The 23,203-nt window shown below is 43.7% G+C and overlaps 1 protein-coding gene across 1 annotated transcript in view; it reads left to right on the top strand.

Annotated features, from left to right (window-relative positions):
* Positions 1-832: 832 nt before the first annotated feature.
* The window catches only part of PDE9A (phosphodiesterase 9A), a 55,918-nt gene continuing 33,547 nt past the window's right edge, over positions 833-23,203 (top strand). Inside the window, exons 1-2 of the mRNA XM_023559135.2 lie at positions 833-879; positions 1,755-1,825. The gene's annotated coding sequence lies outside the window, so the exon portion shown is untranslated. The remainder of the gene's footprint in view (positions 880-1,754; positions 1,826-23,203) is intronic.

The following is a 23,203-nucleotide window of genomic DNA, read 5'->3' on the forward strand; positions in this document are numbered from 1 at the left end:
GCCCCATCTTCATGGTTGTTGGCATGCTCAAGCCCATCGTTATGGCCACTGTGTGTTTTTGAGTGCTTGCCAACCTAGGGGGCTCACCTACTAGCAGTATATTGGACAATGATCTGTTATGATTATGAGATTTTCAGTGGTTATTTTTCAGAAGTAGACTGCCAGGTCTTTCTTCCTAGTCTATCTTAGTAAGATTTCTGCAAAGAACAGGACCATGAGGTATCCAGCATTAGGCATGACCAGGCAACAGGAAAATAGGAGGGCTATATGCAGCCTGGGACATGAACCTTGAAAAACCAGCAGCCCAGCCCAGTTTTACAGGCCAGGCAACAAAAGGACAAACTTGCTCAACCCCGCCAGCTTCCTCTCTGTGGCCTTCCACGAGAACATTGTGTTTCGAACTTGAGATATGGCTTGAACTTACTTTGTCACGGCAATTGCCACCCATAAAATGGACCGAGGCACCAAGTATGTAAACCTCCCATATGTAGCAACCCCATCCTGTCTGCTTTTATTGGTGCCAGCAATGGAAGGACATCAGCCCTGGACACTCTGCTGAGAGACCGTTGAGAGTGCAGGTTTGTGAGGCTGGAGCAATCAAGGAAGGAAAGGGCATTTGAAGGTAGACAGGAAAACCCCAGGTCCAGGGGAGCCCCGGACTCCTGACAGCAAGCCCAGAGTGTCGCTCCAGGTAACCAGGAAGTGCTTCAGCCATACGTTGGCATCACGTCCCCAGAACACACAGGATGTAGGCCCATGAAGGCCCACAGATACTTGCCCTTGTTCGTGATCCATCTGTCTGTCTTTCTGTTTTCCATTTGCAGAGAGAGAAGAATTAATCCAGAGTGTGCTGACTCAGGTCGCAGAGCAGTTCTCCAGGTAACGGAGCATTTTAAATGTGTACTGTAATAATGACAGCTGTGTGTTTTTTATTTTGATGGCAAAGTGGGTGCCTTGCTCCAGGCCTGGCAGGAGAAACTGCCTTTAGTAGGAAACTTTCCGTTGTTTCCATACCTAAGCCAACTTGGATGGGGCCCAGGAAAGGCTCACCTGTATCAAAGATCATGCCAAGCAGACCCTTTGAGGATAAGGCAAAAATGTTCTCTCCTGGCTCTTCTGTGGCTCCCAGGACAACCTACAAAACTTGACATCATTTAAAAAAATAATAATAATAATAAAGTAGATTTTAAAAATAAGCTTTCTCACTGAGATTCTGCATCGATACAAGACTTCCTTCTTCTGAGTTATCTTGTCAGTTCTGAAGTAAATATTTTCAGTTTCTCAGGGTAATTTTACAGTGTCGTCTTACTCCCCTGGTAATTAAAATAGGGAAAAGGGGACAATCAAAGCCCAAGATTTGTTTCACTGAGTAGTTGGTGCCTCTCGAGAGACTACACAGGTCCCTTGAAGATGGCCCGTGCCCAGAAAGGTAGAGTCCAGGAGGAACTGAGTCCTCCCCGGGGGCATGCGCTCACACCTCAGGTGTAGAGAAGTAAAAACACCCACCGATGCAGAGCAGCTGTGTGCTTCTCTCCTGGAAAACATTGGTGTAATTTGGGGGTGAGTGTCTCTTCCTCCCTCATCCCCCAACAACAATGTAAGTTCCTTCTAAGCAACTGGTGGCCTCTGTACCCACCCCTCAGCAGCCCACCTGTGGCCTCACCCTGGAAGGGATTCAATAGACCTTTGCTGAGCCAATTTTAATTCTGAGAGTTCTGTGGATTATGTTTTGTTTTGTTTTAATTAATTCCTAGAGCATTTAAAATCAACGAGCTGAAAGCTGAAGTTGCAAACCACCTAGCTGTGCTAGAGAAACGAGTCGAATGTGAGTGGGCCTTCACTTCCCTTTTGTGTCTAGGTTTTCTAACCTCTGTTAAAATTAGCCACTTAGAACAGTGACCAGGTCAGCGGTGAAGCGAAGGAGGTGGGAGGTAAGTGCCAATGTCTTTTCTTTGTGAAATGCTTAAAAATCGCCTTTGCTGTGTGAACAGCGGTGAGAACAATGACTAACCTAAGCATTTTATTCTTGTTTAAAAGTAACTTAAGCACATAGTAAAATATTTCTTCAGTGCAGAAGAGTCCAGAATGAAAATTGAAAGCTTCCTGAAGGCAGCCTCTTGGGGGAGGGGCTTCTGTTAAGTTCTCATGTATGTGTGTGTGTGTGTCTCCTTTTTACATAAATAGCAGCAGACTCTACTCATCAGCCCACACCTTGCCATTTCACTCGTATCTGGAATACGTCCATTAAATTGTTACCTCTTGGTTTCCAAACACCACAAACAGAAAGCAGAAACGCTATGCGTTAAGCAAAAACAAACCAACCAAACCCATTGGCTGGTGTGCCAGGGGCACGGAGCCCCTTCCTGGGCAGACTGGGAAAATAGTACATGCAGAGTCAATTCCAACTCATTGCGACCCTAGAAGACAGAGTAGAGCTGCCTACGAGTTAAGCAAAGGGAAGTCAATTCAAAGTCTACATTTTTTGTTTTTTTTTTTATAGTAATATTTATACTTTTTTAATACTTTTTCTCCATGCATCTGTTAGTTCGTCATACTGTGGGGGCTTGCGTGTTGCTGTGACGCTGGAAGCTATACCACCAGTATTCAGATACCAGCAGGGTCACCCATGGCAGACAGGTTTCAGCTGAACTTCTAGACGAAGACAGACTAGGAAGAAGACCTTGGCAGTCTACTTCTGAAAAGAATTAGCACATGAAAACCTTATGAATAGTAGCGGAATATTGTCTGATATAGTGCAGGAAGACGAGCCCCTCAGGTTGGAAGGCACTCAAATTATGACTGGGGAAGAGCTGCCTTCTCAAAGTAGTGCCGACCTTAGTGGCATGGATGGAGTCAAGCTTTCGGGAGCTTTATCCGCTGATGTAGCATGACTTAAAATGAGAAGAAACAGCTGCAAACATCCATTAATAATAGGAATGTGGAATGTACAAAGTATGAATCTAGGAAAATTGGAAATCATCAAAAATGAAATGGAACACATAAACATCGATAAGCTGAAATTGGTAGTTTTGAATTGGAATATGGTCCACTGTGCCAGGAATGACAAATTGAAGAGGAATGGTGTTGTATTCATGGTCAAAAAGACCATTTCAAGATCTATCCTGAAGTACAATGCTGTCAGTAATAGAGTAATATCCAATCGCCTTCAAGGAAGACCAGTTAATATGACTATTATTCAAATTTATGCATCAACCACTAAGGTGGAAGATGAAGAAATTGAAGATTTTTACTAACTTCTGCAGTCTGAAATTGATCAAATGTGTAATCAGGATGCATTGATAATTACTAGTGATTGGGATGTGAAAGTTGGAAACGAAGAAGGATGGGTAGTTGGAAAATATGGCCTTGGCAACAGAAACAATGCTGGAGATCAAATGACAGAATTTTGCAAGACCAACAACTTCTTCACTGCAAATACTTTTTTTCAACAACATAAACAGGGACTATATACGTGGACCTCACTAGATGGAATACACAGGAATCAAATCAACTACATCTGGGGAAAGAGGTGACAGAAAAGCTCAGTATCATCAGTCAGAGCAAGGACAGAGGCCGACTGTGGAATAGACCATCAATTGTTCTTACACAAGTTCAAGTTGAAGCTGAAGAAAATTAGAACAAGTCCACAAGAACCAAAGTACGACCTTAAGTATATCCCACCGGAATTTAGAGACCATCTCAAGATTAGATTTGATGCGTTGAACGCTAATGACTGAAGACCAGAAAAATTGTAGAAGGACATCATACCTGAAGAAAACAAGAAGTCATTAAAAAAACAGAAAAGAACAAAATGGTTGTCAGAAGAGACTCTGAAACTTGCTCTTGAATGTCGAGTAGCTAAAGTGAACAGAAGAAATGATGAGGTAACAGAGCTGAACAAAAGATTTCAAAGGTCATCTCAAGAAGAAAAAGTAAAGTATTATAATGACATGTGTAAAGACCTGGAGTTAGAAAACCAAAAGAGAAGAACATGCTTGGCATTTCTCAAGAACTGAAGAAAAAATTCAGGCCTCGAGTTGCAATGTGGAAGGATTCTGTGGGCAAAGTATTGAATGATGCAGCAAGCATCAAAAGAAGATGGAAGGAGCCCACCAAGTCACTGTAGCAAAAAGAACTGGTCGACATTCAGTCATTTCAGGAGGTAGTATATGAATCAAGATCTGATGGTACCAAAGGAAGAAGTCTAGGCTGCTCCGAAGGCATGGTGAAAAACAAGGCTCCAGAAATTGACGGAATACCAACTGAGATGTTTCAACAAATGGGTGCAGCCCTGTAGGTGCTCACTCGTCTAGGCCAAGAAATTTGGAAGACAGCTACCTGGCCAACTGACTAGAAACCAAAAAAACCTGTTGCCACGAGTTGATTGCAACTCATAGCGACCCTATAGGACAGAGTAGAACTGCCCCATAGAGTTTCCAAGGACAGGGTGGTGGATTCAAGCTACTGATTTTTTGATTAACAGTGAAGCTCTTAACCACTAAGCCGCCAAGCCTCTAACTCACTGGAAGAGATCCGTATTTATGCCTATTGCAAAAAAAGGTGGTCCAACTCAATGCGGAAATTGTCAAACAATATCATTAATATCACAAGTAAGTAAAATTTTGCTGAAGGTCGTTCAAAAGCAACTGCAGCGACAGGGAACTGCCAGAAATTCAGGCCGGCTTCAGAAGAGGACGTGGAATGAGGGACATCATTGCTGATGTCAGATGGATCCTGGCTGAAAGCAGAGAAATACCAGAAAGATGTTTACCTGTGTTTTATGGACTATGTGAGGATATCGACTGTGTGGATCATAACAAGTTATGGATAACATTGCAAAGAATGAGAATTCCAGAACACTTAATTGTGCTCATGAGGGACCTGTACGTAGATCAAGAGGCAGTCATTCAAACAGAACAAAGGGGATACTGCGTAGTTTAAAGTCAGGAAAAGTGTGCGCCTGGGTTGTATCCTTTCACCATATTTATTCAGTCTGTATGCTGGGTGGTGGAAATAGTTTGTGCTTGACTACTACCCAAAAGGTTATTGGTTCAAACTCACCCAGCAGCACCATGGATGAAAGTCTTGGTGACGCGCTTCAGTAAGATTACAGCCATAGAAAACCCCGTAGAGCACAGTTCTACTCTGTAACACATGGGTCTCCGTAAGTCAGAATCCGTTGGATGGCAGTAGGTTCTACTCAACCCACTACAGTGAGTCTTTGGCATTTCCATCTTTTGTTGTGGGCAGCTAGCTCAGCTTCCCGCCAAGACCCACAGAGTGGGGAATTCTCCAAGTTTGGGAAGGGGTTCAGCCAAGGATGGAAATATCATTCGCCAAAAATCAGTCACCATCTGCATTTATAGATGTGGAAAGTCGCAGCATCACACCCAAGCGTGCAAATGCCCTGGGGCGCAGGTGCTTGGCTGCTCTGCTATCCCTGCTCCAGCTCCCCACCGCCAGCTTCTTCCAGGGCCCTCCTCTATCCTCCCACTGAAGAATAGATGAAGCCAGCTTCATCCCCCTCCGTTATTGTTCATTTAAAATGTACACAGCCAGGCTGAATAGGCCATCAGCTTATCTTCGGAACTTTTCTTGTGGAGAAACACATTGACCTCAGCAAGGTTAATAACGAGCCGGTGTAACTTTGAATATCTGGTCTCGGCGATAACTACCAGGCGAGAAGGATTCTTGTTTTGCCTTCTAGTGTGTGTGTGTGAATTGAAGACCATCTGAGGATGCATCCATATTACCTTCTCCTCTCGCCTGTCCTGGGCCCTGGAATCCTCCAGACTGAACTCACTCCACTTAGGTGAAACGTTCTTCCTATGAGGCCGGTGCCAATGCACGTGTATTGACTGGGAAAATTACACACCCCTCTACCCTCACTGAGCTCGGGCTCATTGCAGGGGTCAAGATTACTAGCTTTTTACTAGTAAAACTAATCTTCGCCGGTTTTACTAATGACTAAAACCAGACTTGCTGCGGTTAAGGAGTTTGACTTCATGGCAACCCATGGGTTACAGGGTAGAACTGCCTCGAAGGATCTTCTCGGCTGTAGTCTCTACGGAAGCAGATCACCAGGCCTTTCTTCTGCTGTGCCACTGGGGGGGTCGGAACCTCCAACTTTTTCGGTTCACGTTGATTACAAACCATTTGTGCCACCTGAGGACTCATTACTAGTGTTACTAATGACTAGTGGTGGAGGCCTAGGCTCTGTAGGAATGGATCTCGAGGGAGCAGACATCTCTGGGGAGAGAGGAGGAAAGCCCTGGGGTTATGGGATAAGAGAGGGGCATGGGCAGTGGCCAAGTAGGGATTTTAGGCAGTGGGGTTCCTCCCACACCCACTTCCCACTGCCAGCCCCGGCATTTCCACCTCCTCCTGGCTGCTGCCACCCACCGTAAACACGGCTGGCTCACGTGTCCCAGGAGGTGGGCGTTCCTCCTGCCTGAAGGCCACCTGGCTTCAGGTCCATCCTTTCCGGGACTTCTGACTGCCCGCTTCCCAGTCCCCAGCAGCATCTGATTAGCCCAGGGTGGCTGGACTGGGCACTGTCGGTTCTGAAAAGGCAGCCCGGAGTTGCAGCGCTGGAACCCAAGCTGAGGTAGCCAGACATTTCAGGGACCTTGGAAGGTCAAAAGGGGAGCAGGTCCTGCGGCTGGACCCCTCGTGCAGGTCACTTGGGGAACGGCTTATCCCAGCTGCTCAGGTCAATCCTGACCCTGCGAAGCTGCTGGAGGCAAGTGAACCAGGCCACTGCCCTGGGAAGGCCAGTGGGCACAATTCGCATGCTGCTCCACCGTCCAGGGTCCGGCTACGTGACTCATATGTGCACTCTCACACACGTATAAACACACAGAGACAAATGCACATACATGCACATGCATGCCCGCACGTATACACACGTATACGTGTATACATAAAGACACACACACATGCAAATACCTCTATGTAAACACACAGAAACACACGCATATACATTCAAATACACAACCATGCCCACACTTATAAACAGAGACATACATGCATAGACACACATACACACCCCACATGCACGTATGTAATTATTCAGAGACACGTGAGCGTGCGTTCGCACTCACGTACACGTGCATTCACTAACACACATGTGTAAATACACACAGAAACCCACGTGCATGTACCCACAGAGCTTTATTTGGTACCCAGGAACCATGATGAGCTGTTTTTGGCTTCTCAGATTTAAGGAGGCATCCAACTAGAAGTCACATCTTTAAAGCCACTTTGTATTCATCGTGTCTGACTTGTTTTTAATGGAATTTCCTGCGTGTTCTTTGACCATCTCAAATATACAATTCTTTGGAATTGAATATAAACTTAAATATAAATGTGCATGTCTCCATTTCTCTGGATTCACTTTCAAAGCTTTTCTTTTTTTTTATGTAGATTTTCTGCTCACTTCCAGGAGGCTGGGTTTCCCTTAGGTTAGAGGTCATTTCGGAAAACAAAGAATACACCCAGGGCCTCACCTCACTTCCTGGTTGGACATTAAACCTGCCCGGGGAACTTTACTCCCTTCCTTCCTTGTTGGCTGACCTGGCCGCTGGACAGGGCAGTGGGGCTAGGCCACAGGGCAGCCCTGCCCCATCCACCCTTTGTCCCCGTGCCCTGGGCTTGGACCAAAATTGAAACACCACATGGGCCAGGCTAGAAGTGACCCCATGGAGGCAAAGTTCAACCCCGGAGCATGCAAACAGCCCAGAAAGCTGAAACCAAGCCTTGCTTTTCTCTTTTCACCAGGAAATGGGCTTTATGCAAATTCTGTAATGAAATCCTTAGAGGAAGTGCTGCAACACAGCTCTTTTGATTTGTGTCTTTGAAGGACTGCCATTAGCTCTGCAGCTGAAGGACCAGGCTTGCCAGGTTCAGGGTGGCTTTCTGAGCTAGGTGGACAAAGAGCGGCTTTAGCCAGCAGCTCAGCTGCCACCTACTCACTGAGCCTCCATCCCCAAAACCAGTGTCTCTCTTAGAAAACCATTCCCAAGGTTTTCCTTCAGAATGGCCTGTGACTTGCAGAAACCCATGCAAAAAGTCTAAAAAGGACAGCCCAGGGTTCCCAGAAGATTCTAATGTTTCAAGCCTGAATGTCCGAGGGCCCATGCCCGGCTGGGGGACGTAAACAGATCAGCCATGGGTTGGAGCAGAGTTGGGTGGAATGGGGAGCCCCTGTTCCAGTTTGGGACTCTTGCCCTGTGCCTACCTATGTTTAAAGTTTGAGGCAAACAAGTGGGGCCACGTTGTGTGAAGCTGGTGTCCTGTCTCCACTCTCGAGCCCTCTGGGCACTGTCTGGGCAGGACTTTTCACATACGCAGCCCCAGGGCCCGGCTGCTGGCACAGATGTTCTCCTTCCTCTGGGGTGGGTGAGGGAGGGGCTGGCATGGTACCGTGGGTGAGCTGTAGAACATTCCGAGAGGCAGCTGGTGTCCAGGGAAGGACGGGGGAGCAGGGGGTGTGAAGGAAGGGGAGGGAAAGGAGCCCTGGGTTCAGGCCCCAGTCTGGCACTACCTGTGATGACTCAGCATCTCCCGGCTTCACGCCCCCTACGTTCCCTCCCAGCTCTATCGTTCCATGGAATGTTGTTTTTCTCCTCCATTGACTAACGCACAGTTTCTGCCATCTTATTACTCACTGTCCATGTCCTTGGCAAACAGTCCCTTCATAAGCGTAATTGCCCTAAATTCTGAATCTCTGGGATCATATTACTGATACTGTATGGTGTCACCTAAAAGGCTAAATTTTAACATCACCCAATAAATGACAAGAAAAGCAGATCTAAGGTGAACCCCAATATTGATACAAGTAAACAGTATGCACATAAACCCATCAAAAACCGTGAGCTAAGAGGCCAGCTGCTAATGGGCAGTCAGGCAGGGAGGAGGGGAGGTGGTACCTGTGACTTATTAAGTGAAAAAGCAAGTTGTAAAACAGAATAAATAGCATGATCTCAATTTTGTCTTTTAAAATTAAGGATGAATGGATGGGTTTGTGGGTAAGTGAGCAGATGGATGGATGGACGGACGGACGGAAGGACGGGTGGGCGGACGGGTGGATGGATGGATGGGTGGGTGGGTGAGTGGATGGATGAGTGGATGGATGGTGAATGGATGAATGGGTGGGCAGATAGAGAGAGGAGAAAGAATACATGAGAGGAGGAGGAGAAAGCCTGGAATGATACACACCAACATATATAATTTTTTAAGATGATAGATGATTTTTTAAATATTCTCCTTGGAGGTGCTCTGTATTTCCCATATTTTCTATCATATATTATTTTGTATCCAGAAAAAAATATATCAAATGTACCTAATTTAACCATGGATCTGTGAAGGATGGGGCACAGCTACCTTTCAGAGTGTACACTGCGTGTCCTAGTCTCTTCCCCAGACCTATCCACTCTTCAGATCAGAGTCTATACCACATGTCCCTACTCTCCAGACGCATTCACTTTCTGGAATGTTCTGGCTTTCATGTGTCAACAAGACTGAGCTCCTTCTTGCTATGGATGTTGGAATCTACATTTGCTCACTTCAGTGTCCTCGTGGCAGACCCCACAGACACAACCCCACCATGGTATCTCCAAAGTGGGGCATCCACTTTAGTCTGGGGCATCCCAGGAATGCCCTGGAGGCCACGGTGGTCCAGATGCAAATCGCAGCATGTGTACGCTACGAGCTTTTTCTCAGAAGAGGCTGATGGCAGGCATCAGCTTCCTAAAGGGGTCCCTGATCCAAGAAAGCGCTCAGCACACCTGCTGTCAAAGAGGGTGTGGACTCTTGTCGTTAGCTGCCATCGAGTCAGCTCTGACTCACAGCGACCCCGGGTACAACAAAACAAAACACTGCCTGGTCCTGTGCCATCCTCACTATCATTGGTGTGCTTGAGTCCATTGTTGCAGCCACTGTGTATTTTGCGTGCCTTCCAACCTGAAGGGCTTATCTTCCAGCACTATATCAGACAATGTTCTGTTGTGATCCGTAGAGTTTTCATCAGCTAGTTTTCCAAAGTAGATCACCAGGCTTTTCTTGCTAGTCTGTCTTAGTCTGAAAGCTCATCTGAAGCCTGTCCACCATGGGTGACCCCGCTGGTATTTGAAATGCTGGTGACATAGCCTCCAGCATCATAACAACACATAAGCCACCACAGCAGGACCCACTGGCAGGCGGGTGGTGGGCTCTTAGTGAGCGCTTCAAGTCCCCTGCAGTCCCCAAACAACAGTGCACCTGCAGAGCAGAGCATCGACCATCAGGCTGCACCTCCCAGGCCCCATCACATGCACAGAAGGCCCTGTGCCTTTGGTCCCTGTCTTAGTCTCCTAAGGAGCCCTGCTGGCACAACAGTTAAGTGCTTGGCTGCTAAACAAAAGGTCGGAGGTTCAAACACACCAGCCGCTCCATGGGAAAAAGATGTGGCAGTCTGCTTCTATAAAGATTACAGCCTAGAAAACCCTATGGGGCAGTTCTACTCTGTCATATAGGGTCCCTATGAGTCGGAATCGACTTGATGGCACCTAACTTAGTCTCCTAGGGCTACTGTAACAAAAAAATTCCACAAGAGGGAGGCTTTTGAAACTGGTGTCTTTTCTCACAGTTCTGGAAGCTAGAAGTCCAAATCAGGGCATTGGCTCTGGGGTAAGGTCCATCTTTATCTCTTTCTACAGGCAGTCTTTGGCATTCCTTGGCTTGTAGATGGTTCCTCACATCATCTCTTCCCTCTGTTTGTGTCTTGGTGTCTATTCTGCTCTTTTTATAAGACACTACTAAGAAGGGATTAGGTTCAGGACCCACCCTACTCCAGTATGGACTCAAACATACCAACAATCTTAAGGACCAGGCCGTGTTTCATTCCGTTATGCATAAGGCCAAATGGATGGCAACTAACAACCCTACTTCAATATGACTTCCTGTTAATTGATAACATCTTTAAAGACCCTATTTCCAAACAGGTCACATTCACAGATACAGGGGTTAAGACTTGAACATAACTTCTAGGGGAATGCAGTCCAACCCATAACAATCCCTGTGCCCTCCAACCATCCTAGTGGAAGGCAGAGAAGGGCTTGTAAATGTCACACAGTCACTGTGGCACAGGGACAAGTTCTCAAGACCAGACCCAAATATCAGACTCCTCATCATTTTAGGCAGAAAGAAGCAATGTCCCCATGCAGCCATGTTCCCTGCTTGGCCCCTGACACTGGAGATGCTTAGAAAACCCAGCTCAGAGCTCCTGATGCCAGCGATCCTGCCCGGGGCACCTCGTTGGCGAGTTTCTCCCTGGACGGGCACAGAGAGCTGGCATCAGCTCCTTGGGGGTGGGAGAAAATTGTTAGAAACAGTCAAAAACCACCAGGTTGTTTTGTTTTTCCTGTAGAAATCCTTCTCATTTTATTTTCAGCAGTTATTCAGAGCCAAGCTTGGCGAAAGGGAGAATAGAATGACATCATGGGTAGCATCCTTCTGCATAAAACTTGAGGTGTATTACAAAGTAAAAAAAAAAAAAACTAATCTTTTTTGTGACTTATGAACTGACCCCAATCTAAAGACCTTTCTGAAGTGCTTGCTTTGTGGCAGCTTTTCTGAGTGAAATGTACAGGACAAATGTCTTGAGGTTTGGCCTTTATTGGGGCTATAAACTCTAGTTTCTTTTTTAACGAAAAATGACGGCATGGAGGCAGAGCCAACGTGGTGCCCTAGACAGGTGCCCCACGCCAGGCCTACAGCAAAGACCCAATAAAACTCAGTAAAACAGAAACAAATGTCAGTCCTGGAAACCTGAGCATCAAAGGAAGGAATAAAGAACTAGATCAAACGCCAAACGGAAGAAGAAACTGATGGAAAACAGAGAACAAGGAGAGATATGGACTGCAGGTCCCCTACCAACTAACACGGCACATCGTGGCCATCTTGAAGCACAGCCAGCAATGATACAGACGGGGAGTATGGGAAGACTCTTTTACAGAGCTCCCAACAGGAGACAGACAACCTGGTAACCACAGTTTCCCACACCTCACCCTTCTGGTGAGTAGGAGAAAGAGCCCCCCCCATCCCGGGAGCCCCCAGGGTCCACAATACGACACCACCCCCACCCCCAGGCCTGCCTCACCCCCTCCTACCGCACAGCTTTTTTTTCCTTTTTCTTCTTTTTCTTTTTCTCTCCTACCTACCCCAGTATGCCACCTCCCTTCCCTTCCCACCAGCCCGCAGGTTTGCTCCAACTCCCACTCACTGGCCCCCACCGCACCACTATTTTTTTCTCTTTCTTCTTTTACTTTTTCCCTCCCACCTAACCCCATACATCACCTTCCCCCCTTCTCAGTGGCCCCCACTGCACCACGATGGCTAGAGAGCCACCAGCCCAGCACCACCCCAGATCTGCCCTGCCCCTACCCATCAGCTCCCACCACACCATTTTTTTTTTCTTTCTTTCTCACTCCCACCTAGCCCCATAAGCCACCTCCCCTCCCTTCTCACCAGCCCATGCATCGGCCCTGCCCCACTCATTGCCCCTCCAGTGCCACCACTTTTTTTCTTTTTTCCTTTCTTACTTTTCTTTCTCCCTCTTATCTATCCCTGTACACAGCCTCTCCCTCTTCCTGCCAGCCCCTGCCACACCACCATGGATAGAGTACTACCTGTGCACTAGCCTGCCACTGCCCTAGGTCTGTCCTGCCTCCACTTAAGCATTTATCTTTTATTTTTCTTTTTTCTCCCTCCTACCTAGCACCATATACCACATCCCCCCCTTCCCTCCAACCCCTGGGTCTGCCCCGCCCGCACCCACTGGCTCCCACCACTCCACAATTTTTTCTCTTTCTTTTTTCTTTCCCAACAGCCCCCGCCACACCACTGCAGCTTGAGCACCGTGGGCACTCACACCCACCACTGCACTGGGCCTGCTCCACCCCTCCCCTCCCACCACTTGATCAGCTGCTGAATGGTGGAAAGCAAGCACCTAGCACTCCCCGTCTGATATCCATGCTCATCTGGCAAGGGGCTATGATTGCTCCCACACTGCTGGATCAACATCAGGGGCAGATAGCAACCACCCAGTCTACTCTCAGCCACCTCATCAAACCAGTATATAGTGATGCAGACTCACCCTGCTTGCTGCTACCCTGCCTACCTGGATAAGGTGGTGAGAACTGTCGTGCACACAGACATGCAAGCAGCAAAGCATACCCAGCCCACCTGCCCTGACATATCAAAAAAAAGCAGGACAAAACAAACAAACATATAATCAGTAAATTAAAAAATAATAATACCTTGATGTCTCAGAGACAGCAGGCACTATAAAAACATATAAAAAAAAGCAGGGCAAGATGGCTCCAGCAAGCAACCAAAATAAGGAATCAGATAACCTTCTAGAGGAAGAAAAGACATGGGTACTACCTGATACGGAATTCAAAAGAATAATATTTAGGGCTCTCCAAGAAATTAGAAAAGAGATCGAGGAAGACACAGACAAAAAAAAGGAAAAATAGAGTCAAAATCATGGAAAACAGACAAAACCAACAAAAACTTAGCTAAAATAGAAGAAAATGCAGACAAAGTGGCAGAAGAATTCAAGAAAATAATACAAAAATAAAACATCAGAATAAGCAATTACGAATCACACAAAAACGGCAACTAGATATCCAAAACATAAACACAAAATTTCAGAAATAGGCAACTCAATAGAAAGTTTTAGGAGCAAATTGAAAACAATGGAAGACAGAATCAGCAAGATTGAGGACAAATCCATGGACACCACTTTATTTGAGAAAAAGTCAGAGAAAAGAATGAAGAAAACATAAGAATTATGTGGGACAAAATCAAGAGCACGAGGAGAAAATGGAAAACAGAGAAGACTGTTGAAGATGTGCTGGCAGAAAATTTCCCAAATATCATGAAAGATGAAAAGTTGACCATCCAAGAAGCTCAACAAACACTATATATACGATAGACCCCAAAAGAAAGTCACCAAGACATATAGTCACAATTGCCAAAACCAATGACAAAGAAAGAATCCTGAGAACAGCTCAAGAAAAATGAAAAGTGACTTACAAAGGGGAAAGAGTAAGACTAAGCTCTGATTACTAAGCAGAAACTATGCAGGCAATGAAATGACATATATAAAACCCTGGAAGGAAATAACTGCCAACCAAGAATAATATATCCTGAAAAACTCTCTCTCAAATATGATGGCAAAATTAGGACACATCCAGATAAACAGAAATTAAGAGAATTCGTAAAAACCAAACCAAACGTACAAGAAATATTAAAGGAATCCTTTGGTTAGAGAACCAACAACATCTGACAACAACCTGAGTCTAAGAGAAAGGACGGCATCAGCCAGATACCAACCTAGGTAAAGAACTCTCAATAATAAAACAAAGCTAAGATACTTAAAACAGGGAGCTGGAGATGTCAATCTGTAAATGACAATAATGTCAAACCAATAAAAAGGGGAATAAATGGGTAGGTATAGAACTTTAAAATGAAGAGGAAGTCAAGATGATATCAAGTAATAAAAGACATTCAAATTTAGGAAGATAAGGGTAAATTTCAAGGTAACTGTTATGAATTGAATGGTGTCCCCCAAAAATACATATCAACTTGGCTAGGCCATGAATCCCAGTATTGTGTGGTTCTCTTCCATTTTGTGATCTGATGTATTTATCCCATGTTTTGTAAATCCTAACCTCTATGATGTTAATGAGGCAGGATTAGAGGCAGTTATGTTGATTAGGCAGGACACAATCTATAGGGTTAGGTTGTATCTTGAGTCAGTTTCTTTTGTGATATAAAAGAGAGAAGTGAGCAGAGAGGAGAAGGGCCTCCTACCACCAAGAAAGACCACCTGGCAGTAGAGCATGTCCTTTGGACCCAGGGTCCCTGTGCTGAGAAGCTCCTAGACTGGGAAAAGATTGATGACGAGGACCTTTCCTCAGAGCCAGCAGCGAGAGAAAGCCCTCCCCTGGAGACGGCATCCTGAATTTGGACATCTAGCCTCCTAAACTGTGAGAGAATAAACTTGTTTATTAAACCCATCTGCCCGTGGTATTTCTGCTATAGCATCACTAGATAACTAACAGAATTTGGTACCAGGAGAGTGGGGTAAAGCTCAAACAGAAACCTAAATTGTGGAAGTGATTTTGAAACTGTGAATGGGTAGAGGCTGGAAGAGTTTTTAGGTGCCTATTAGCAAAAGCCTAGATTGCCTTGAAGAGACTATTGGTAGAATTATGGACATTGAAGACAATTCTGGTGAAGGCTCAGAAGGAAGTTAGGAGAGCTACAACACCAGAGATGGTGCAGACAGTGAGAAGCAGCAGCAGAGAAATGGTAGCGGCAAAACCAGAAAACTGGCATGAGACAGCACGGGAGCCGACCCACAGACCAAGAGAGCTGAGAGCCTTTGGGCAGGAAGCTTCCTGACAGAGTCAGGTGCCTATATGTGAAGCTAGGCTCGCCAACCCATGGAGCAAAAGAGCTGAGCACCTTCCAACCAAGCGTTACTGGTGGAGTGGGGTGCCTCCAGGCACTTATTAGTAGAGCTAAAGAGCTTTATAACCCTTGCCCTAGCAGGGCAGAGGCAGGCTGGCCCATGAGGCCCAAGGGGCCGAGAGGCCAAGGAACCAGGAAGAAAAAGCTGAAGAGACAAGGAGCACAGGAAGCAGAGCTGTCTCAGTCTCAAAGGGTATGACCATGGCCTCTGGGGTCTCAAAGGATGGAACCATGGCCTGCTGGGTTTCTGAAGAGTGGGGCCACAGCCTTCTAGGTTTCAAAGAGTCAGATCTTCATCAACTTGGTTCCAGAGTGTGGAGCTGCCATTCACAAGTGCCGGGGAAATGGGACCAGGTCTACTGCCCAAAGCTGAGGGGCTGCCACGCTCAAGAGGCAGAAGAACAGGGACTGCCAGGGCCAAGGGGGTAGAGCTGCCACTCAGACGGACTAAAAGAATGGGGCTGCCCAAATCAGAGAGAGCAGAGTTCCTGGCCCAGTGGGTGGAAGGCGAAGCCGAAGCCCAGGCTGAGGGGTCTCCATCCACAATCTGCAGAGTGTAGTCCACACCCAGAGTCTGAGGCCATGGCCATTGCCTAAATGGCCTCAGAGAACAGAGGATTATTTTCAAGTCTTGAAAGCTAATGTACTGTGTTCCACTGAGCTTTGAATTTGTTTGGTGCCTGTTATCCTTTCTTTCCCTCCAATTTCTTCCATTTGTAATGGAAACACCTACCTTGTTCCTGTTCCACCATTGGACTTTGGAAGCTGATAACTTGTGTTCTAGACTTCACAGATGAAGAGGAATTTTGCCCCAGGCTGGAATTCAAACTTCGAGTTGATTCAAGACTTTTGGGATGATATGATGGGGTGCATGTGTTTTACATGTGGCAAGGACATGAATTTGGGGGCCCAAAGGATGGGATATTATGAATTGAACTGTGTCCCCCAAAAATGTGTGTCAGCTTGGCTAGGGCATGATTCCCAGTATTGTGTAGTTGTCCTCCATTTTGTGATCTGATGTATTTATCCTATGTGTTGTGAATCCTCTATGATGTTAATGAGGCAGGATTAGAGGCAGTTATGTTAGTTAGGCAGGATGCAATCTACAGGTTTCTGTTGTATCTTGAATCAATCTCTTTTGAGACATAAAAGAGAAAAGTGAGCAGAGAGGAGAGGGGCCTTATACCACCAGGAATGAAGAGCCGTGAGTGAAGCACATCCTTTGGACTTGGGGTCCCTGCACTGAGGAGCTTCTAGGCTAGGGGAAGATTGATGACAAGGACCTTCCCCCAGAGCTGACAGAGAGAGAAAACCTTCCCCTGGAGATGGCATCCTGAATTTGGACTTCTAGCTTTCTAAACTGTGAGAGAATAAACTTCTGTTTGTTCAGCCATCCACTTGTGGTATTTCTGTTATAGTAGCACTAGATAACTAAGACTGTAACCACAAAAAAAAAGTTAACAAGCCTACTCATCAAGATAAAAAAGAAGAAAGACATAAAAACGCAATAAACACAAAATCTATAATAATGAAAGAAATGAAAAGGAAATCCACTAACAAAAGAAACTCAGCAAGGAAAGTAGGAGGAACAAAGAAAACGTCAGCACACAAAAAAAGCACAACAACATGGCAACAATAAACTCATATCTATTGATAATCGCACTGAATGTAAATGGCTTAAGTGCACATGTAAAGAGACAGAGAATAGCAGAATAGATTTAAAAAACACAACCCATCAATATGTTGATAGGTCACAGACATGCCTTAGAAATAGACATAAATATATTAAAATCAAAGAATGGAAAAAACTGACTTGATTTGTAAACTTTCACTTAAAGCACAATTTAAAAAAATGGAAAAAAATATATCAAGTGAAACCAAAACCAAACCTATAGTTATAGAGTCAATTCACACTCATAAGAACCCTATAGGACAGAGTAGAACTGCTCCATAAGGTTTCCAGACTGGTGGATTCGAACTGCCAACATTTTGGTTAGCAGCCAAGCTCTTAACCAGTGGGCCACCAGGGCTCTATATCGAGCAAACGGTAACCAAAAGAGAGTAGGAGTGGCAATACTAATCTCAGATAAAATGGACTTTAAGGCAAAATCCACCATAAAAGAAGGACATTATATAATGATTAAAGGAACAAATCATCAAGAAGACATAGCCTTCTAAATATCTATGCACTCAACAAAAGAGCTTCAAAATACGTTTAAAAAAAACTCTTAACAGCTCCAAAAATAGAAGTAGACAGTCTCACAATAATAGTAGGAGACTTCAATACACTACCCTTGGTAAAAGACAGAACACCTAGAAAGAAACTCAACGATACAGAAGATGTAAAGGCCACAATCAACAAACCTGACTTCACAGATATACATAAAACAGCCCACCCAATAGCAGCAAAGTATGCATTCTTTTCCAACGCACATGAAACATTCTCCAGAATAGACCACATTTTAGGCCACAAGGCAATCCTCAATAAAATCCAAAAAGATCAAAATAAAGCATTCTCTCTGATCACAGCGCCATAAATGTAGAAATCAGTAACAGGAAAAGCAAGGAAAAAAAATCAAACACATGGAAACTGAATAACACCTTGCTTAAAAACAACTGAGAAATAGAAGAAATCAAAGAGAGAATCAAAAGATTCCTAGAATCAAAAGAGAATGAGAACACATTTGGGATACAGCAACGGCAGTTCTCAGGGGTCAATTTATAGTAATAAACACACATAACAAAGAACTGGGCCAAAATCAAAACTTTATCCCTACAACTGGAACAAATAGAAAGAGAAGAGCTAAAGAAGCCCCCAGGCACCAGCAAAAAAGGAAATAATAAAGATTAGAGCAGAAATAAATGAAATACAGGACAGAAAGACAATAGAAAGCATGGAGAAGACCAAAAGTTAGTTCTCTGAAAAGATCGACAAAATTGACAAATCATTGACCAAACTGACAAAAGAAAAACAGGAGAGGAAGTAAATAACCCAAATAAGAAATGAGATGGGGGACGTTACAACAGGCCCAACTGAAATAAAAAGGACCAGGCAGTGTTCTGTTGTTCTGTTGTACAGTGTTTTGTTGTTCTGTTGTACATAGGGTTGCTATGAGTTGGAATCGACTCAATGGCACTTAACAGCAACAACAACAGAATACTATAAAAATTTGTAATACAACAAATTGGAGAACCTAGAGGAAATGGACAAATTTCTAGACACACACTATCTACCTAAACCCACACAAACTGAGATAAAATGAACCCATAACAAAAGAAGAGATTGAAGAGGTAATTAAAAAAAAAAAAAAAACTCCCAAAAAAAAAAGCTGTGGTCCAGACGGCTTCACTGGAGAATTCTACCCAGCATTCAGAGAATAGTTCACACCAGTACTACTCAAACTATTTCAGAGCATAGAATAGGAAGAGATACTCCTGAATTCATTCTATGAAGCCAGCATAACCCTGATACCAAAGCCAGGCAACGACTCCAGAAAAAAAGAAAATTACAGGCAATATCTCTCATGAATGTAGATACAAAAATTCTCAAATAATTCTAGCCAATAGAATTCAGCATAATATCAAAAAATAACCTCACCACAACCAAGTGGGATTCATACCATGTATACGAGGATGCCTTGTATCCTTTGTGGCATAGTGGTTAAGAGTTCAGCTGATAATCAAAATGCTGGCATTTCAGATCTACCAGGCACTCTTTGGAAACCCTACGGGGTAGTTCTACTATGTCCTATAGGGTTGCTATGAGTCAGAATCGACTCAACCGCAGCAGGATTTTTTTTTTTTTTTACACAAGGCTGGTTCAGCATTAGAAAATCAATCAACGTAATCCACCACATAAATAGAACAAAAGAAAAGGATTATATGATCATATCAATCGACATAGAAAAGGAATTTGCTAAAGTCCAACACCCATTCCTGACAAGAGCTCTCAATAAAATAGGAATAGAGGGGAAATTCCTCAACATAATAAAGGGCATCTATACAAAACCCAACAACCAACATCACCGCTAAGAATGGGAACAAGTCAAGGACACCCTTTATCATCACTCGTATTTAACATTGTTTTAATTTTCTTCAGCTTCAACTTGAACTTGCATATGAGCAATTGATGGTCTGATAGAAGAAAATTAGAACAAGCCCATGAGAACCAAAGCAAGAACCTGAGTATATCCCACCTGAATTTAGAGCTCCTCTCAAGAATAGATTTGAAGCATTGAACATTAATACCGAAGACCAGACAAGCTGTGGAGTGACATACATGACGAAAGCAAAAGGTCTTTAAAAAGACAGGAAAGAAAGAGAAGATCAAAATGAGTGTCAGAAGACACTCTGTAACTTCCTCTTGAATGTCAAATAGCTAAAACAAACAGAAGGAATGACGAAATAAAAGCCAAACAAAAGATTTCAAAGGGCAGCTTGAGAAGACAAACTAAAGTATTATAATGACATTTGCAAAGACCTGGAGTTAGAAAACCAAAAGCTAGAAGAACTGAAGCAAAAATTCAAGCCTAGAGTTGCAATATTGAAGGACAGTATGGACAAAATATTAAATGACGCAGAAGCATCAAAAGAAGATGGAAGGAACACACAGAGTCACTGTACCAAAAAAGAATTGGTCAATATTCAAACTTTTCAAGAGTTAGCATATGATCAAGAACTGATGGTATGGAATGAAGAAGTCTCAGCTGCACTGAAGGAATTGGTGAAAAACAAGGCTCCAAGAATTAATTGAATACCAATTGAGATGTTTCAGCAAAAGGTTGCAACACTGGAACTGCTCACTTGTCTATGCCAGGAAATTTGGAAGATAGCTACCTGGCCAGCCAACTGGAAGAAAGACATATTTATGCCCATTCCAAAGAAAGGTAATTTAACTCAATGCAGAAATTATTGAACAATATCATTAATATCACATGCAAGTAAAATTTTGCTAAAGATCATTCAAAAACGGTTGCAGCAATACATCAACAGGGAACTGCCAGAAGTTCAAGCCAGATTCAGAACAGGATGTGGAATGAGGGATATCATTACTGATGTCAGATGGATCCTGGCTGAAAGCAGAGAATACCAGAAAGATGTTTTACCTTTGTTTTATTGACTATGCAAAGGCATTTGACTGTGTGGATCATAACAAATTGTAGATAACATTGCATAGAACAGAAATTCCAGAAGACTTAACTGTGCTCATGAGGGACCTGTACATAGATCAAGAAGCAGTTGTTCAGACAGAACAAGGGCATACTGCATGGTTTAAAGTCAGGAATGGTGTGCATCAGTGTTGTATCCTTTCGCCATACTTATTCAATCTGTATGCTGAGCAAATAATCCGAGAAGTTGGACTATATGAAAAACAGGGCATCAGGACTGGAGGAGGACTCATTAACAAGCTTTGATATGCAGATCACGCAACCTTCCTTGCAGAAAGTGAGGAGGACTTGAACCACTTACTGATGAAGACAAAGACCACAGCCTTCAGTGTGGATCATACCTCAACAAAAAGAAAACAAAAATCCTCACAACTGGACCAATAAGCAAGATCATGATAAACAGAGAAAAGATCAAAGTTGTCAAGGATTTCATTTTACTTGGATCCACAGTCAACACCCATGGAAGCAGCAGTCAAGAAATCAAACAACATATTGCGTTGGGCAACTCTGTATCAATAGACCTCTTTAAAGTGTTAAAAAACAAAGATGTCACTTTAAGGACTAAGGTGCACCTGACCCAAGCCATGGTGTTTTCAATCGTCTCATATGCATTCGAAAGCTGGGCAACGAATAAGGAAGACCTAAGATGAATTGACACCCTTGAGTTATGGTGTTGGCAAAGAATGTTGAATATACCATGGACTACCAAAAGACTGAACAAATATGTCTTGGAAGAGGTGCAGCCAGAATGCTCTTTGGAAGCAAGGATGGCAAGACTTCTTCTCACATGTTATCAGGAGGGACCAGTCCCTGGAGAAAGACATCATGCTTGGTAAAGTAAAGGGTCAGCAAAAAAGAGGAAGACCCTCAAGGAGATGGATTGACACAGTGGCTGTAACAATCGGCTCAAGCATAACAAAGGTCATGAAGATGGCACAGGACTGGACAGTGTTTTCTTCTGCTGTACAGAGGGTTGCTATGAGTTGGAACTGACTTGACAGCAGCTAACAACAATTTAACAATGTGCTAGAAGTCCTAGCTAGAGCAATAAGGCAAGAAAAAGAAATAAAGGGCATCCAAATTGGAAAGGAAGAAGTAAAACTATCCCTGTTCACAGAAGATATGATCCTATACATACAGAACCCCAAAGTTTCCACAGGAAAGCTATTATAACTAATAGAAAGATTCAGAAGAGTAGCAAGATACAAGATCAACATACAGAAATCACTTGGATTCCTATACACCAACAAAAAGAATTTCAAAAAAGAAATCAGGAAAGCAATACCATTTATAATAGCCTCTAAAAAGATAAAATACTTACGAATAAATCTAGCCAGGGACATAAAAGACCCACACAAAGAAAACTACAAAATACTACTGCAAGAAACCAAAGAGACTTACAGAAATGGAAAAACATACTATGCTCAGGGACAGGAAAACTCAACATGCTGAAAATGTCGGTTCTACTCAAAGTGATCGACAGACATAATGCCACCCTGATCCAAATACCAACAGCACTCTTTAACGAAATGGAAAAACGAATCACCAACTTTATATGGAAAGGAAAGAGGCCCTGAATAAGCAAAGCATTATTGAAGAAAAGGAACAAAGTAGGAAGCCTCACACTATTCTGATCTCAGAACCTACTATACAGCCACAGTAGTCAAAACAGCCTGGTACTGGTACAATGACAGACACATAAACCAGTGAAACAGAGAGAGCCCGGATGTACATCCCTATGCGTATGGTCAGCTGACTTTTGGCAAAGGACCCAAGTCCATTAAATGGGGAAAAGAAAGTCCTTTTAACAAATGGTGCTGGCAAAACTGGATGTCCATCTGCAAAACTGGATGTTCATCTGTAAAAAAATGAAACAGGACCCATACTTTATACCATATACAAAAACAAACTCAAAATGGACCAGAGACCTAAATATAGAACCTAAAATGATAAAGGTCATGGAAGAAAAAATAAGGACAACGCTAAGGACCCTAATACTTGGTATAAATACAATATAAACCATAACTAACAATGTACAAACACCAGAAAATAAACTAGATAACTGGAAGCTCCTAAAAATTAAACATTCAGTGCTCATAAAAAGGCTTCATGAAAGAGTAAAAAGAGAACCTACAGACTGGGAAAAAAATTTTTGGCTCTGATATATGCAAGGAGCATCTAATCTCCAAAGTCTATAAACTACTTCAACACCTCAACAACAAAAAGGCAAATGATCTAATTAAAAAATGGGCTAAGGATATCAACAGACACCTCACCAAAGACATTCAGTTGGCTAACAGACACATGAGGAAATGCTCGCGATCATTAGCAATTAGAAATTAGAGAAATGCAAATCAAAACTACGAGTTATCGTCTCACCCCGACATACTAATAAAAAAAAAAGGAAATAACAAGTGTTGGAGAGATAATGAGATTAGAGCTCTTATTCACTGCTGGTGGGAATGTAAAATGGTACAACCACTATGAAAAAACGATACAGCATCTCCTTAAAA

The sequence above is a fragment of the Loxodonta africana genome, chromosome 2, assembly GCF_030014295.1.
Source record: "Loxodonta africana isolate mLoxAfr1 chromosome 2, mLoxAfr1.hap2, whole genome shotgun sequence".
NCBI classification, from domain to species: domain Eukaryota; kingdom Metazoa; phylum Chordata; class Mammalia; order Proboscidea; family Elephantidae; genus Loxodonta; species Loxodonta africana.